Source organism: Typopeltis vanoorti, chromosome 5 (assembly GCF_054136105.1).
Source record: "Typopeltis vanoorti isolate ZY-2024b chromosome 5, IOZ_Tvanoo_1.0, whole genome shotgun sequence".
Taxonomy (NCBI): Eukaryota; Metazoa; Arthropoda; class Arachnida; order Uropygi; family Thelyphonidae; genus Typopeltis; species Typopeltis vanoorti.
The window spans coordinates 61,658,736-61,674,669 of record NC_143553.1 but is presented as its reverse complement, the minus strand read 5'-3'; positions in this window follow the sequence as shown (position 1 = coordinate 61,674,669).

Genomic DNA, 15,934 nt, shown 5'->3' with positions numbered 1-15,934 from the left:
AAACTTTCACCCTCAGTCTTAAGTGTCCCGTATTTTTTTCCAATGTATCTGGGATCTCTACATATAATAGAATACCCAGGAAGATGAACTACAAACCAAAAGGTCATAGAAACAGGTGGACCTTGGAAACACCTGGCTGAGACCAAAACAGCCACCTGGCCTAGATACATGAAAGGAGGAGGAAGAAGACAACATTTGGTACACTATCTCCTGCACATTATGCATTGAATCATTACCAATCACATTTCCCCCTCTCAGCTGACTTATATTATATTTTGACAACTACATACAAGCTTGACTCTTTTGCTATCCTTTTTCATCTCATTTAACAACTCTTTTATGTCTTCTCTGAAATCATCAATTATAAAATAAATATAATTAATGATTTCAGATTATATTCAGATTTAATGATTATAAAATAAATATAATTATCTCTCCTGCACATTATGCATTGAATCATTACCAATCACATTTCTCCCTCTCAGCTGACTTATATATCTTGACAACTACATACAAGCTTGACTCTTTTGCTACCCTTTTTTATCTCATTTAACAACTCTTTTATGTCTTCTCTGAAATCATTAATTATAAAATAAATATCATTGCTTTTTAAATTACTTTTTTTCGCATTCTTATAATTTCCCTAGCACTTAAAACTTTTCTTTTGCTGTTGTAGTTTTTTGACACATTACAAAACAAACATAATTGCCATGTTTGGTGACTCCTTGATTTCAATCATTCACACTGGATGATTCCTTAGAAATATTGGACTGAGTCATTTTTTTAAGCAGTGCACTACAATGCAACTCATGCTGAAGGTTATGTTCTTACACTCTTGATTACTTTCAGAGTGTTCAAAGAAAAACGTTTATCTACTTGGTTATAAACTATTACTTTCTTTTATTAATAGTATGGGTTACATTAACCTAGTGCTTATATGTTTTAGTATGATATCTTACTTGCTTCTTTCTGAGTTCTCTTTGTTTCTTTAATGTTTTTTTTTTTTTGTATCATTTCTAAAATTTCTTATGCCTTTGTTTAATAAGTATTTTAAATAAAAATACTTATTAAATAAAAAGACCCATAATAAATGTGCAGTAAAAGTATAGATGAAAATTTAATATAAAAATATGTTCCTGGCAAGTTTGATCATTTAATTTAGACACTGATTTTGATATGCAGAATATTTTTTCTGTGGTTATACTATTTCTGCTGTCTTTTATTTTAGGGATTTATAAATGAATCCTAATTTTAAATTATCTAAAATTTAAGAAAGTGACATATTTCCAAATTTTTAAGCATTTTTGTTTAGAATTAGCATATAAGATGAATTGAACTATTAATGAATATAAATTTCAATAGCCTTACTTGTTTTCACATTCACAAAATCTGTAACTATATATATATATATATATATATATATATATATGTGTGTGTGTGTGTATGTGTAGAAAGTATTATACCTTGGGTATAATAAATGTTAAAAATACCAAGCAATTTTAAACCTGGTTTTACTCCATTTCCCAAGTAAGCAAACAGACAAACAAGTCAAGTTTGTGTCTGCAAGTGATGCAAGTCTAGCTGATCCTACAGGTAGTGCAAGACCAAGGCAACTCGTAAAGGTGGCATAAGCTCCGATCACTAATCTTAATATTTACCCTTAATGCCAAAACACATCTCCAAGAAGGGGATGCATGATATTTTGTATTACAGGCAACTTGTTCTGGTAAAATACTTATAAGCTCTGTATTACTAAATCTTGGTATTTCTAGCCTAGCTCCCACTGATGAGACCTCAATAAAGGTCGAAACCGGTCTGGGTAGTGGCCTCTTGCCTTTAATACAAAGCATCATGCATCCCCTTCTTGGAGATGTGTTTTGGCATTAAGAGTAAATATTAAGATTAGTGATCGGAGCTTATGCCACCTTTACCACGAGTTGCCTTGGTCTCGCACTACCTGTAGGATCATCTAGACTTGCATCACTTGCAGGCGCAAACTTGACTTGTTTGTCTGTTTGCTTACTTGGGAAATGGAGTAAAACCAGGTTTAAAATTGCTTGGTATTTTTAACATATATATATGCAGAAATATGTGTATATATATATATATGTGTGTATATATATATATATGTGTGTATATATATATATATGTGTGTATATATATATATATGTGTGTATATATATGTATATGTGTGTATATATATATATATGTGTGTATATATATGTATATATGTATATATATATGTATATGTGTATATATATATGTATATGTGTATATATATATGTATATATATATGTGTATATATATGTATATATGTATATGTGTATATATATGTGTATATATATGTATATATATGTATATGTGTATATGTATATGTGTATATATATATGTGTATATATATGTATATGTGTATATATATATGTGTATATATATGTATATATGTATATGTATATATATATGTATATGTATATATATATGTATATATGTATATGTATATATATATGTATATATGTATATGTATATGTATATGTATATATGTATATGTATATATATATGTATATATGTATATATGTATATGTATATATATATGTATATGTGTATATATATATATATATATATATACAGAAATATGTAGACATTTGCAGTATTTGAAGATGAAGGGAAAAGGTGATGAGATAATTTGTAATTAAAAGATCTTACTGAAAAGAAGTAGCATCTTGCCTCACTTGAAACATTAGTTACTTATATATTACAGGTTGATCAAACTTAAAGTATCCCTGTTTAAAGCTTTGTGGAGAACAACCCAGCAATTCAAATGCTGTGAAACTTTGCAGGAACATCATGCATGGAAGTAATATCTGAGTATTCCAAATTTGTCATCAGGGATGCTGTGTGATGTACCGAATGTAGATGTAATTTTCCTGTGTGTGTGTGTGTGTAAGAAGGAGAAAAGCAACACAAGCATAAATAACACCTTCACTTTGATTATGCATTCACAGGTTGTACTGTTCAATATGCTACCCTTCCTGGTATGTTACAAAGTGCATCCTTTGCACAGCGCATTCAATGGCAGAACACGGTTGGGACTAATGTTGTGCACATTCACATTATACTGTCTTTCAGTGCTAGGAAGTTATCAGGATGATCCTGATAATCCCTGCCTTTGAGAAATCACAGGGGGGTAAGTTCAGGTGGCCATGTAGTGGGAAATGCATGGCTCATCACTTTGGCTTCCATGAAATATTCTTAAAGGACCTTCTATACGAATGACTGATGTGTGGAGAGGGCCCATTCTACATGAAAATACTGAATCCATGCACAGGCACTGCCGTAGCACCAACAAAATTTTTTATCATATTGTGATCATTACTGAGCAGATCACAGGACGCGACTGATGAATGTCCTCAAACAAGAATAGTCCAGTGATAAATGAATCTGTACACAAGGCAGTAACTTTGTGTGAATGCCAAGTAATTTGTTGGATTGCATGTGGGTTTTGCATAGTCCATACCTGGCAATTGTAGGTATTAACAGCTCTGTTTCAGGTGAAAGTGAGCCTCATTCTCCCTGCAAAATCTTCCATGGCCATGCAACGTCGAACTGCACTCAAACAAGAAATGTTAAAGTAAATGTCATTCATCTTTCAAAGTCCTGTAGGAGCAACTCCTATGTCAGGGTTGTCTTGAATGAGTAGAAATGTAGAATTTTCCAGACAATTGTGTAAGGCACATCCATGCATCTTGATACAGCATTGTGCTGCAGGAACCAACACTCATTCATGGCCTGCTCCACAACAGCAGAATAGCAACTTCATTCACTTGTTGTAAACTAATTGGTTTGCAATCTCTGCCATGTCTAACTCCCAATAATCCTGTTTCTTCAAAACAACTAATAATTTGTCGCAGAGCACATGGAGATAGTGGACCTTGTTGGCATTTGTTCGGTTGATGAAATTTGCAGAGTGCAGCAACAGTGTCTTGCAGTTGTTTAGGTAGTACAGCTACATGAGCAAAGCACATTGAGTTAGTGCCATCACTCTAAACGGTATTAACAACCAGAATGAAGGGGAAAATTCCATGTCAATCTTTTTAAACTGCCCCAGCACCTGCCAAGTTGTGTGATATGCAAATTCCATGTGTTTACAACACTCCTATGGTAGTGAATTTTGGAACTTTTTTTTCTCCTCAGATATGGCTTCTACATGATGCACAATATATTCCTGCAAAATTTTGCAACATTTGGATCACTGGGTGGTGCTCCACAAGGCCTTAAACAGGGATATTTTAGTTTTCATCACCCTGTATATCCCCCCCCCCCAGACAGACACACCTTTCTTTTATACTATTGTGTGTGCTTTTGAACATACTTTGATAATTATTTCATCAGATATTCAGACATTGTTGAATCTTTGATAAGTGTTACATGGTTGGAATTATTTTTGAATGATTTACTCAATTGCTATAGTGCTTTTGTCTTATTAAAAATACTATGCTAGTGTGTTAATAACTTTTTTTTTATAATCGGTTAAGCTTAAACTGTATATGTAAACATGTGGAAGTATTTTTATATTTTTGAACACAATTAGTGCTTTGTACAAATGCATTTTAAATTACTTTTCTATATTAATGTTTGGAAAGTTCAAGCCTCTAGTCTACAACAATAAAATTACTAAAATTTTTTTGTTTCTTAAATTACATTGCTAATCACCATCAATTGCTGTGTGATAAGTATATAAGTAAAAAGGTTAAATATTAAGAAAGTAAGGTAAGTATTTTGAGAATATTATTATTATACTGGCACCTCCATGAAAGACTCATCACGGGAGACCCAATCTATCCACAAAGCAATCCATTCCACTCATTCATCACTCTCCAAGCCAAAAATCTAGTCCTCACATCCCTACTGACCACACCTTTTCAAATTCCAGGGATCCCTTGTAATGGTCCCTCTAGCCAAGTGCTGAAACGTTTCCCCTGCATCTATCCTATAAAATAATTTAAGCAACTTAAATGTTTCTATCATATCCCCTCTTTTTCTCCTATCAACAAACTTCTGCATTCCACAGGCCACTCACCATCTTGGTCACCCCCCTTTGAATCCTCTCCACTGCTTCCTCATCCCCAAGGGGGACCACACTTGAGCACAGTAATCCAGATGTGGGCATATCAAGACCTTATAAAGAGGAATTATAATTTCCTTATCTCTACTTATTAATGTGTTCTTCACTAGCCAAGTAATCTTATGGGCTACCTAAGCAACTGTAGCAATATGTCCTCTAAACTTTAATTCTCTGCTTATCACCATCCCCTAAATCTCTAGCTTCATCTATTTCCTGGAATACAATGCCATCAATGTGATACACAGCTTGTAATCTATTTATCCCAAAATGCATAACTTTACATTTCTCAACATTAAATTGACACCCATTAACTTTTGCCCTTACTGACAGCCTATTTAAATTGTCCTGCAAGCTCTCCACATTGCTAATCTTGATTAACTATTACTCTACCTAATTTTGCATCATCAGCAAACAACTGAATATTTCCTTTCAGGTTATTTCCTATATCGTTTATGTACAAATTAAACAGCAATGGTTCCAACACTGAACCTTGTGGCACACCACTGGTCACCTGTTTTTGCCTTGATTCTTCCCCTCCATATACCACTTTTTGATATCTGTCCAGCAGCCACTCTCTTATCTACTTAACCAGTATCATATCCATTCCCCATTTGTTCTAATTTGCATAACAGTGTTCCATGTGGTATTCTGTCAAATACCTTTGCAAAATTATTGCATAGCCATTTCCTTTATCCAACTCAATGTTATTCTATTATAAAGAGTTAGTAAATTACTAAGGCATGACCGATCCTTTGCAAAGCCATGTTAACCCTCGTACAGTATCATATTTTTATCTACCCATTCTTGGATTCTCTTTTTTATAAATTTTTCTAGTACTTTTACTACCATGCCTGAGATATTTATTGGTCTATAATTTGCTACTATAGTCTTAGAACCTCCCTTATGCAAAGGAATAATTTTGCCCTCTTTCCACTCCCTTGGAAACTCTACCAGAGCTGAGACTTAAACAGATTAGTCAAAGGCACTGCCAGTTCTCTTGCACATTCTCACAAAACCCTATCTGATATCCCATCTAATCCCACAGCTGTATTTACATTCAGATTCTGCAATATCCTACTTCCATCCACTTTTGTTCCCACATCAGTGTCGGTCACATAGGTTAAATCAGTAACCTCACTAGAATGATATACCCTTTCAAAGTGGTTTCTCAGTAACTCAACTATTTTATCCACATTTGTCTCTTCATGACCATCATCACTCATTAAGGTTAATCTTCCACAGTCATTCTTCCTCTTACTTGCCACATAAAGAAAGAACTCTATGGGATTTCCTTTGGCCTGCTTATCTAAATTCTTCTCATAATCTGATTTTGCTTTCCTTGCCATGCTGGTCGCCTTTCTCTTTATATACCCTCCACAGAATTTTCTTCTTCTGCAGCTCATGCTTAATGATATTACTCATCCATCTAACTCCTACCTGATTAACCCTCCTTACCCTAGTTATATAATTTAATACTGCTTCCTCTAGATGACCCTTAACTATATCCCATGCACTACTAACATCCTTATCCTGCAGTGTTTTATGCCATGTTACAGATTTAAGCTTTTTCCTAAGCATGTCATAATCACCTGCCTTGTATTTACACAAATACCCCTTCTTGATAGAATATTCTGCATGGTCACTTTCACCAACTGGAGGCAATGTTGTCACCTTGGTTATTGAGAGCTCTTCTGATCCTATGACCAGGTCCAGTACTCTCCCATCCCTAGTCCCCTCCATCACATGCTATCTTAAGTGATTATCCCTCAGCAGGTGTATAAATTCTATTTCCTTCCTGCAATGTGATCTTTCTTCCTTCCAGTCTATATCTCTATAGTTGAAATCCCCCCCCCCCCATAATAATCACTCGACCTGTACTCATTTGGTGGTGCATGTCTTCCAGGTCATCTCTGGAACTCCCTGGCCTATAGCAACAACCAACTGTATATTTTTTCTTATTGGTCTTAATATCACACCAGATTGCTTCAAATGAACAGCTACCCTCCTGCCTGTCTCCTATTCTTTTTGGTTGCTATTCATCTGCTATCATCAGCAGTACTCCTCCTTCCATCCTATCTTCTCTATCCTGAAAATACTAAACTCTTCAGATTCAATTTCTGTAACTACATCTTCTGCTGTCAGCCAAGTCTCTTACTAATGCCTATAACTTTTGGAAAGGTTGCACTAACCAATCCAGAAATTTCTCCCTATAGTTCCTGATAATTCTGGCATTAGTATATAGACTACCCTACCTACTACTAAAAATATTGAATTACCCTAGTCAATATTTTTGCTTGAGAGACTATATTTCTCGCTTGAACATTTTCACACTCGCTCGCTTCATCACACTTCATGGGTGCCTTCACACAAACTCACTTGCTTCTACCCTAATTGCTTAAGTTTCCCTGAATTTGCACGTCATCATGCTCACTGAACAAAGCTCTCTCCAGACACCTAACACCAAAACCATTCAGCTCCATAAATTCTACATCATTCCGTTTACACAGTCTACATATAGACTCATTAGCTAACAATGCCCTCCTCCTCAGTTCGCCTCTATCATAGTATGATAGGAGACTTAAAATCTTCACCTTCTCGCTTTTCAATTTAGCCTCTTCTAACAACTCCTTTACATCCTCCCTCATAGAATACTTCTTGCCTCTCAAATCATTGGTACCAACCAAGACTATCATTTCCTTTGATTTACCTTTTTGCATTTGGATAGTGTGGCTAATATTGTGAATTTTTGCACCCGGGAAAATGGGATTTTATCACACTTTCGTTAAGTACTTACCTGATTATTGACTCTCCATACATAATTTTCTCCTTAACTTGTTTTCCTTGTTTGTTCAGTCGGTCTTTATTATTCTTTCGGATCACCTGATTCTTTCTTTTTTCAGCCTTGCTTAACTCTTTCCGCTTCTGCAGTTTTTCAGTTTCATGCTTTGTCTTATGAAGGATAAGATTTAAGTGTGCTATTTCTTTATTGATATCCATTTCATTCTCCTCTATTTCATGGCCGCACATTCAACATTATTAACATCATTTTCCATCTTATCATCAGTATTTGTTGCGTTCTTGTTAACACTAACAGATACTCGTATTTAAAACGCTTAATACATACTCTCTCTCTCCAGTTTCAATTTCCTTCCACATATTCTTTAATTTTCTCGACACATACATTTTGCATACACTGCACTGAATAATATCTCGCAAATTCAAATTACCAGACAGCATGTCTTTTACCGCCATTGTTTGTCACATTGGTGTGCCATGCTACCAGTATCACAATAAAAATGTTATAAATATACTAATACTATAAAAACATGAACATCTGCACTAATACACTATAATACTCTAATTTTCCAATGAAAAAACACACCAAAACAGACAAAAATTGCTAAATTACACGACCATTTGCAATATGAAACCAAAACCCATATATAATTATGTTCAGCATTTCCTTGCTTTATTGGCTGTAGTAATGCTCTTTGATTGGTAAGACAGTTTGAATCTGGATATGAGGGACCATTATACAAACTTTCAACTGAAGGTGATTTTTGTCTCATATGGGGATGACAGTCGTTTTTTATCTTGAAAAGCAGGTGAATGAACTGGCCAGAGAATACATGCAACAAGTGACATAAAAATTGTGCAGATGAATTAATTGCCATATCATCATTAATTAGATTTATATAAAACCATTTATATGTAAAATGCTTGTAAATAATAAATGGTTTTTGAATTCCATTTTTAAAATGTTTTCCCACCGTTAATTTTTTATTTATTTTTTTTCCATATAAGCTGTTTCAAAATCCTCTTGGTCTATAAGTTCACCTTTCTGTGCTTGTGCAAGAGGCATGTAAGTTATTGTTGCATGGCATCATGGGACTTATAATAAAACTTCATTTTTTTTTTTTTTATGAATTTTATGTCTTTTAGTCCTTTTTTATTGAACTTTGATGCTTGGGTTGAGAGAAATCAAAAGCTTTCTCATTCAGCACTTAAAAAGCATGTGATCAGTATACCACATACTTCAGTCCTGTAATCTTCATACACAATGTGGACCACAAAATTAAGAATCTCTAGAAAAAACTAAACTTGCAATAATTAAAAAAAAAAAAGTATAAAGAATAATCCACCCAGATGCATTTCATATTTATCTGTTTTAGTTTTTGCCAACCTATAATAGTGAGTATGTAGTTATTAAAGTAATATTTTATTTACATTATATAAGGTTTACTAATGAATTTTCTTTAGAATAGCACTGATAATGTGGAACTTTTCATTTATAACATATTATTATATATATGGACTACTGTGTACCAATTTGATCACCTGGTATTCAAGGAGATGAGAATATATTAGAGACATTACAGAGAAGGTTCACTGTCAGTTTCAGATGTATGGAATGTGGGATATGAGGACAGATTGAGGGAAGGCTATGCACGTGGCACATGTGCATAGCTTTGTGAATAGGAGAGGGGATATAATTGAGGCATAAGTTGTTAGTTGTTGTTACCAGATTAATGTGGAGGATATTCTTCATAGAGAGAGTAGAGGGAGATAAGATTGAACAAGAGGCAATTCCTGGAAGCTGTATAAAGAAGGTGGGAGAGAGGATAGGGTTTTTTGGATGGAGAGTAGTTAGCAGATGGAATGCATTACCTGAAAGTGTGGTGAGTATAAAAATTGTGAATGGATTTAAGGCATGGTTTCAATGATCTTTTAGCATGAGAGTGTGGAATTTCCACAATAAGTGTTTTGACTCCATTGAGGTCTGTGATGTTAATAATAGTCTTGCCATAATACAACCCCTACAACTTCTGCACAACCTCATGCTGCCCACAGAATCAAGTGCGTATGGTTTATGGTATGAAAGCATGTGTCATGAGAAAGTATCATAAATGTTTCATGAGTGAGTTTTTGAAGTAAAAGGTGTCATGCAGGAAATCAAAGTTATGAATTTAATAATGAAAGATATGAAAATGAGGATGTAGTTGGAGTCAGTGATAGTAAATGAAATGTTAATGTGATTATGAAAGGTGATGGGAATTGATGAGGTGGCTGTGATGAGAGGATGCGTAAAGAGTCCTTTGCAGGACAAAATGAGCCATCTGTTGTGTCGAATAACAGAATGAAGAATGTTGAAAGTTTATTTTTCACTTGGTTAGACTATAATAAATTTAGTTTAATCCTTTATCCAAGTGTGAGCAAACAAAGTTTGCACCTGAAAGTATCTTCAGGACTGGGATAAGGTGGTACAACACCAGGCAACTTGTTGCAAAGGTGGAGCAAGACATCTCCTTGCGGATATGTATAATGTTATGCATTAAGGGAAGGGCCACTACCCAGACTAGTTTCGACCTTTATTGAGGTCTCTTCAGTGGTAGCCAGGCCCAAGTGGAGATACCAGGCAGAAGCATTAGGAAGGTCATCTCTACCTATAGGAGTTGCCAAACGGTGTACCACCTTTTTATTAAATTACTCTGGATTTAGAGAAAGATGTTGAAAGTTTATTTTTCACTTGGTTAGACTATAATAAATTTAGTTTAATCCTTTATCCAAGTGTGAGCAAACAAAGTTTGCACCTGAAAGTATCTTCAGGACTGGGATAAGGTGGTACAACACCAGGCAACTTGTTGCAAAGGTGGAGCAAGACATCTCCTTGCGGATATGTATAATGTTATGCATTAAGGGAAGGGCCACTACCCAGACTAGTTTCGACCTTTATTGAGGTCTCTTCAGTGGTAGCCAGGCCCAAGTGGAGATACCAGGCAGAAGCATTAGGAAGGTCATCTCTACCTATAGGAGTTGCCAAACGGTGTACCACCTTTTTATTAAATTACTCTGGATTTAGAGAAAGATGTTGAAAGTTTATTTTTCACTTGGTTAGACTATAATAAAGTTAGTTTAATCCTTTATCCAAGTGTGAGCAAACAAAGTTTGTGCCTGAAAGTATCTTCAGGACTGGGATAAGGTGGTACAACACCGGACAACTTGTTGCAAAGGTGGAGCAAGCTAACATCACTCCTATCTCAGTATCTCCCATAATGCAAAACACATCTCCTTGCAGATATGTATAATGTTATGCATTAAGGGAAGGGCCACTACCCAGACTAGTTTCCTGTATCAGTTGTTGTACCTGTAGTTGTCTGGTATCTCCACTTGGGCCTGGCTCCCACTGAAGAGACCTCAATAAAGGTCAAAACTAGTCTGGGTAGTGGCCCTTCCCTTAATGCATAACATTATACATATCCACAAGGAGATGTTTTGCATTATGGGAGGTACTGAGATAGGAGTGATGTTAGCTTGCTCCACCTTTGCAACAAGTTGCCCGGTGTTGTACCACCTTATCCCAGTCCTGAAGATACTTTCAGATGCAAACTTTGTTTGCTCACACTTGGATAAAGGATTAAACTAAATTTATAATATTAGAGTGAAGAATGAAAAGAAAACCAGAAGAGTATGAAAGACAAAGTGGCATTAAGGAAAGAGTATTGTATGGTTGATGCTATGATAATATGTGTAGTTGACAAAGATGTGATGAAAGTATGTTTTCTGGGTGCAAAGATCAAGGATGCTAGTGAAGCTGTTAGTATGCGTATAGGGAAAGTAACAGTTGATTGTTTTGGCAGGCATGAATGATTTAAAAGGCAAAAAAAAAATTTAATGAAAGAGTTACTGAGTAAAATAAAACAGAAGAGTGAGAAAGATTGAGTATGCAAATGAGTCAACAAAGATTGTTCAGGAGAAATGATGTGCAGTTTTTTAGATGTTTAGAGTGAATTTAATGTACAAAAGGACTTGTATATGACTGAAGGATTGTATCTGAATTAGTTTGGAATTAATGTTTCGAAAAAGTGTTGCTCAATGTGAGGCTGGAATTGCAGAGTTAAGTACTGGGAGATATTCTGTAAGGCTCTCTTGTGTGAGATATCTTGCATTATCAGATTGGCACAATGAGTCAGGCCAAGCAATTATTAAAGAGTTGTCAGGTTCAACTGTTGGTCCATAGATTGTAGAGAGGAAATGGAGGTTTTGAGTAGCATTTCAGTGTTGCCAAGCATAAAATTATGCATTATGTATAAGCCAGAGACTTAGGGTGGATGGGGGTATTAATTAGGACATTGAGTTCAAGTTCAGGGGCTGCATTGCTAATGTGGTTGTCATTGCATTTCATTAGATAACAGTGCTTTTAAACAGAACACTATAAGGAAATTATTTTCCCACTTTATAAGGCTTTGATAAGACCACATCTTTGGAACATTGTGTTCAGATAATGAGATGGGAAGACATTTTAAAAGATTGATTCAGTGTCAGGTAAAAAATATAACTTACTTATGAGGAGACTAATGAAGGCAGTGTTTTTCAAACTTTTCTGATCACGACCCACCACAGGAAGTATATTTTACACTACAATGCAAAATTTGTTTTATATGTTATCCATGAATTTATTAATAATTAAATACAGAATGATGCCAAAAAAAAAAATCAAGAAAAATATTAGCATTTTTTTTTTCAGTGTCACATTTCATGCCAGTTCAGTGAGAGAGAAAGAGTTTATAGATAAATTTGAAACTTTTTTTTTAACCAAGTGGTTGCAATGTATATTTAATTAAGCAAACCAAGAAAATATTCCTAATTCCATCAAAATGTCATGTTCTTCTCATAGCATTAAAAATATGAAGTAACTAGTATTGATCCTTTAAATTAATCAGTAAGACTGTATAAAACTTTATTCTTGATAATCAGTGCAAGCTGGTGCAACCCACTATTCATCTCACAATCCACTAATGGGTCACAACCTGCACTTTGAAAAATGTTAGGTTAAGGGAATGCAGGTTGCAAAGTTTGAGGAATAGAGGGATGAAATAGGATATAACCATACATTTAAACATATAAACATACATAAAAAACAAACATAAATAAGGGGATCTTACGGTATTTACAAGAGTGAGATTTTGCAGCTTATGGATGGTGTAGGTAGAAACATAAGTCTTCTCTGATGGATGTTTGCTAGGGGTGTTGTGAGAAAGTATCAGATTCAGGTTCTTCTCATAGCATGTAATGAGTGTGCAAAATTAGCTTCCATAAGATGTGTGCAAAGACACTCAAGAAGACAGTTGAGTGTCTAAATTGGGAAACTTTCTTAGTGAGCACTAGATCTTCTTGAAGGATCATTCATAAAAAAATAATACAATAGTTTTGATGACCACAATGGAAATAGCAACGTCCAAAATTTTAATGACCACAATGGAAATAGCAACGTCCAAAGTCATCCAAAATTTTGAATGCTTATCAATTCCAGAGTGTACCATATATAAACAGCTAAAAGAACTAGCTACTGTAAGTTAGTCATATTGGTATGTGGGTGATATGTAGATGATGGTTAGATACCTGTCAAAAGTTTCAGGTGGTCTTTGAGTCCATCTGTGGCATTATGCAGGTTGCACCTTCATCTTGTAGAGCATAATAATAGTGACTGGAGAAATGAAATATATCATTTAAAATTTCAGTTTGAAGAGGAAAACGAAAACACTAGTGTTGCTGCTATGAAGTAAATTTTTGTTTTAAATCAGTTCTTCATCATGCTTGTTATTTTGCAACCTCAAATCAAGAAAGGAAGCAGTTACCTTCCTGAATATGTATATACTCAACTGGCTTACCACACATTTAGTCACTGAAGTAAATTAGGAGAGAGGAAGGGGAGGATATCCCAAACCCTAACCAGTCATCCTATTAATATGATAATGTGTAGGTGTTATAAACAGACAACTGCAATTTGGCTGTAAATAAGTAAATCTTCATAACGTTAACTTCTATTCCAAAGAGATCAGGCAGATTGTTTTAAAAAAATCCAAATTCATTTCACATTTGCAGTAGCTTAAACACCCAACTTTAGAGTTGACTTCCTGTTTTTAACCAAACCACAAATTGCAACTTCAACGAACAAAGTCTACTCTGAATATTCACATTACACCTTTTATCATCATTCCTTTTGCTATAAGGGCAGCTTCTTTTTTTGTGTGTGTGTGTGGTCTGGTATACCTTACCAGAGGATTCCAATTCTTGAATCTCCTTGTTTGGACCTTCTCTAGCTCAAGGTTTTCTTCATTATGCATGTTGGAAGTTTTTTTCACTTGGTTATACTATAAATTAAAGATACCAAGAAATTATATACTTGGTTTAATCCTTTATCCAAGTATAAGCAAACAAAGTTTGCACCTGAAGTATTTTCAGGACTGGGGCAACTCATATAAAGAAGCTAAGACTTCACATCATTTGCTCTCGTATCCCATAATGCAAAGCACATCTCCTTGTGGACATGTATAATGCTATGCATTATGGGAAAGGTCACTATCCAGACTGGTTTCAACCTTTATTGAGGTCTCTTCGGTGGGAGCCAGACCTAGAGGTGATACTAAGGTTGAAGTAATGCAGAAGTCATATTTTAGTCATATAGTATCACCTCTGGGTCTGGCTCCCACTGAAGAGACCTCGATAAAGATCTAAACCAGTCTGGGTAGTGACCCTTCCCATAATGCATAGCATTATACATGTCAGCAAGGATTATGGGATACAAAGGCAAGTGATGTGAAGTCTTAGCTTCCTTATACGAGTTACCCCAGTCCTGAAAATACTTCAGGTGCAAACTTTGTTTGCTTACACTTGAATAAAGATTAAACCAAATATATAATTTCTTGGTATCTTTAATTTACTTCATTATGCATCATTTATCTGCTGTTTCTGACCTCTTTGACTTGAAGCTAGATTTCTTGCAGTCCAAAATAAAGTTTTCTCCTCAATTTACCCAACATGCTAAATCTCTTCTTTACCAGTTTTAGTTACATTGCTGAGATCATCTCTCCTCTTAGCCTATAGCTTATATCTGCTCATATTGAATATCTAGTGCAATGGCTTTCTCTCTGCCATTCTCAATCTCATATTCTTTGGCATTACATTACTACCAAGTGGAAAGCTCTATGGGAACTCTATTACTCATTTTCATGGTCAGACTACAGTTTCTAATTTCAATATCTGGATATTTTCTGTGATTAAGTTACAAATATTATTCATGTGAAATGGGATACTTCATTCAAAATTCCTGCTCAGTGTTTAGTGTTTTTTTTTTTTTCAAGGATTATGCCAAAGGAGAAAGAGAAGAAAGGAAGCAATGAAAAAAAAAAAAGGCATATTGCAAGTTGCAACAAAAACTCCACCTTCATTCAGCATACACTGAAACAATTGCAAAACAACCTCTAAATTCTTCTGCATTTAGTTCTTTCAAATCTGAGTTTGAAAGAACTAAATGCAGAAATTTTTTGCACAAATGATAATCTTTCTTTTGATCCTTTAAAAGGCTATTGTATGCAGTTTCCAACCATCTAATATCCCACTTCTCTTTGGTACAGATGGCACTATTGCAACAATATCTGAAAACAAAGTTGACCTTCAACTCAGCCAGAACAAGTCACATGCCTTCTGTTAGAAAGAAACTAGACAAGTACAAGTATCTTTTAGGCCTAGTGGTAGCCTCCTTAAGAGGTGTGCTTGTGAACAAACACAAGCACATTCAAAAAAAAAAAAAAAAAGGCTGCATCCAACTATCAACCTATTGCCCAGTACTCTTAAAAGATAATGAACAGTCATCTTTATCATATGGAGAACTGGAGATAATTGGTAACCACCAGTATGGATTCTTCTACTTGAGATCCACTACAGATCTCATCTTCATCACTCAATCTCTTGGCATATGATATGGAAATGCCTCAGTAACCTGTGCTATTATGTATAACCACACAGATTACTGAG